General features: G+C 48.0%; 1 protein-coding gene across 1 annotated transcript in view; it reads right to left on the reverse strand.

The window, feature by feature from the left end:
- Window positions 1-808: 808 nt before the first annotated feature.
- The window catches only part of LOC109915862 (serine/threonine-protein kinase D1-like), a 106,860-nt gene continuing 103,879 nt past the window's right edge, over window positions 809-3,789 (reverse strand). Inside the window, exon 10 of the mRNA XM_048618217.1 lies at window positions 809-3,789. This exon is cut by the window's right edge and continues 360 nt beyond it. The gene's annotated coding sequence lies outside the window, so the exon portion shown is untranslated.

Genomic DNA, 3,789 nt, shown 5'->3' on the forward strand with positions numbered 1-3,789 from the left:
GACACTGGTGAGGCCTCTTCGGGAGCACTGTGTCCATTTCTGGCTGCCCTGTTAAAGGAAGGATATCATTAAGCTGGAGAGGGTTCAGAAAAGATTTACCAGGATGTTGCCGGGAATGGAGGGTATGAGTTAGAAGGAGAGGCTGGGACTTTTTGCACTGGAGCATAGGAGGTTGAGGGGTGACCTTGTAGAGGTTTATAAAATCGGCGGGGGGGGTCATAGATAAGGTGAATGACAGGTGTCTTTTCTCTAGAGTGGGGGAGTTCAAAACTAGAGGGCATATTTAGATTTAGAAAGGACATGAGGGGCAACTTTTGTTTTACACAGAGGGTGGTTCATGTGTGGAATGAACTGCCAGAGGAAGTGGTGGATGCGGGTACAGTTACAGCATTTAAAAAACATTTGGATAAGTACGTGAATAGTAAATGTTTGGAGGGATATGGGCCAGGCAGGTGGGACTAGTTTAGTTTGGGATTATGAGGCAGCATGGACTGGTTGGACTGAAGGGTCTGTTTCCGTGCTGTATGACTCTATGACAGATTTTGTGGGGCTGAATGGCCTCCTCCCATCCCAATTCCCTATGATGCCGGTACTAAGTAAGGCCACGACAGCAGCCAATTTGTACATAGCAAGATCCCACGAGCAGGAATTACAGGCCAGCATGAGAGGTAGGGACTTGGCTGAATTCACAAATTAATTATCAGGTCAATCCTCTCAATCCAATCTGGAAACCAAAGTTTTGTGCAAGGTCAGAATCAAGTTAATTTGGACACTGGAGATTTCTTTAAGAGAAAATGCTCAACGGTAATGTATTTAATTCTCTTTATTCAACAAATCAATAAAGTCTTCTACAAAAAGTAAGTGTAAAATATGTAGATACTGGGCATGCAGCAAAGACACACAGAGACACACACTGACACAGACACACATACACAGCAAACATTCTGTGCAATATTTTTAAATGTAGCAATACCACAACTTTTTTGCTACCACTGACCTGGACAGACTTCATTCCCCTCCCCTCATGCTTTGGGCTCTGAATATTTCCCTTCGCCCCTGGAACAGGCAACCAATGTGGTCTGAGATAGTAGGAACTGCAGATGCTGGAGAATCTGAGATAACAAGGTGTAGAGCTGGATGAACACAGCAGGCCGAGCAGCATCAGAGGAGCAGGAAAGCTGATGTTTCGGGCCTAGACCCTTCTTCAGAAATCAATGTGGTCAATCAGCTGGAGACCCACCAGAAACCATCCCCACTCGCTCACTAGTTACTGCATGGTGGAACACTCACAGACATCACCTCAACAGACTACGATGCCTGCCCCAGGCAAATAGCTGGTGACTCTCACTGTCGAGGCTGATATACGGACAAGCCTCAAGTAAAAAGCAAAATACTGCAGATGCTGGGAATCTGAAACAACCAGAAAGTGCTGGAGAAACTCAGCAGGTCTGGCAGCATCTGTGGAAAGAGAAACAGAATTAATATTTCAATTCCAGTGACAGTGTGATGCTCCCTCAGCACTGACCCTCTGACAGTGCGGTGCTCCCTCAGTGCTGACCCTCCAACAGTGCCTGCTCCCTCAGCACTGACCCTCTGCTTGAGCTTTGTGATGGGACATCAGCCTATACTTTCATAGAAACCCTAACAGTGTGGAAGCAGGCCCTTTGGCCCAACAAGTCCATGCTGACCCTCAGAACGACCCTCCCAGACAATCCATCTAATCCACCCATCCCTGGACACTACAGGGCAATTTAGCATGGCCAATCCACCCTAACCTGCACATCTTTGGACTGTGGGAGGAAACCGGAGCACCTGGAGGAAACCCACGCAGACACGGGGAGAATGTGCAAACTCCACACAGAACAGTTGCCTGAGGCTGGGATTGAACCCAGGTCCCTGGCACCGTGAGGCAGCAGTGCTAACCACTGAGCCACCACGAGAGAGACAGAGACAGACACACCCTCACACATACATACACAATCTCAGGCACTGCAATAAGTTTGTATATTTCCACAGTTTAAAAGAAAAACACATACACACAAACTCACAATGATGTTTATAAGGGGCAGACAGAACGACAGCGGAGGTAGGTAACATTAAACACAAACTCTCAGTTTCAGGCATCTCGGAGACAAAGGAACACTTAACATACTTTTATTCTCAGTTTGGAGTTGCTGCTTCTGTACAGTATATATTTATATAAATAAGTAAAATAAGACACATCAGAAAACACTGGCAGCATTCACATGAGAGAGAGAGACCTCCCTCTCTTTAACTTGCCGAACCATTCTAGGATTAACCTCCTTTTGCATCGTTGAGACCCCTCCACCCAGTCCTATCTGTGACTTGGTGATGGTCAGGGTCCTACACTGATACAAACTGGAAGCCCCCACTCTCTCCTGCCCCTCCCCATCTTAAATGACCCAAGACTAGGAGGGTGGGTTCAAGGTGGGGTCCGGGAGGTCCCTTTAGGCTTCCATTCCTGGTCAGCGCTCCCAGGGTCATCGGCCACAGCCAGGAATGTCCTCACCATTTCCGCCACTGAGTCGCCGAGGGCTCAGTGTCTGTACCTCCGAGCCAGGGGGCCCGGGTTCAAGTCCCACCTGCTCCTGTGGCTGTGTGCTAGCATCTCTGAACAGGTAAATTAGAAAAGGATCTGGATACTGGTCCCTGTATTAACAACAAAATAGTCGAATATTCACTTCAATTGAAAAACAAAGCTGCCCTTGGGTCAGTTAACTGAGGAATGACCCTCCTGTTCAGGAGCAGGGATTGTTTTGTAGTTCCTAAAGGGGCGAAAATGTTTTTATCTTCAAAAATAAAAAAAAGGCACTCATAATAATTCTAGAGCATCCTCACTGTTCACTGCCTCTTTTTGAGGGGGGATTAATTTCTTTTCCCCTTTAATTAACCCCCCTTCCCAAATAAGTCGAATGTATAACGGCCCTCCCCCTCTCCAACAGGCTGATGGGCAAGTTAGCAGCGTCACCTTCATTGGACAGACTGAATTTTCCTGTATCCCCCCCACCTTGTGCCCAGTTTTATTTCAAAGGTGTTTATATACAAGACCAAGCCCCTCGTCCAGCCCCATGAATAAACAGATTCTCACATCCCACTGAGTCAGATCCGGTGTCCCCCAAACTACAGAAGGAAGAACAATCAGTCAGGAGGGCTGAAGTTCCAATGGAAGAAGCCCTCACCATTGATAGCGATTATTCAGGCTCGATAATCCAGTAATTGACCAAACCCTTTAATACATGACAGTGTGAGAGAGAGAGAGAGAGAGACAGACAGACAGACAGAGTGTGTGTGTGTGCACAAGGGAGAGAGTGTGCAAGAGAGAGGGAGAGACAGAAAGAGAGACAGTGTGCAAGAAAGAGGGAGAGACAGAGAGAGAGAGAGAGAGTGTGTGCAAGAGAGACAGGGAGAGAGAGTGTGTGTGAGAGATACACACAGTATGTATGAGAGAGTGAGGGGAAGAGACAGAGGAAGAGAGAAGGAAAGAGCGAGCGAGCGAGAGGGGGAAAGAGCGAGCGAGAGGGGGAAAGAGCGAGCGAGAGGGGGAAAGAGCGAGCGAGAGCGAGAGAGAGGGTGGGAGAGGGAAAGACCGAGAGAGAGAGCAACATAGAGATTGAGAGAGAGAGACAGCAGTGTGTGCGAGCGAGACAGACAGTGTGCAAGACAGAGAGAGACAGACAGAGAGAGACAGAGAGAGCGAGAGAGAGACAGAGAGAGCGAGAGAGAGACAGAGAGAGCGAGAGAGAGACAGAGAGAGCGAGAGAGAGACAG

Source organism: Rhincodon typus, chromosome 39 (genome assembly GCF_021869965.1).
Source record: "Rhincodon typus isolate 14 chromosome 39, sRhiTyp1.1, whole genome shotgun sequence".
NCBI lineage: Eukaryota > Metazoa > Chordata > Chondrichthyes > Orectolobiformes > Rhincodontidae > Rhincodon > Rhincodon typus.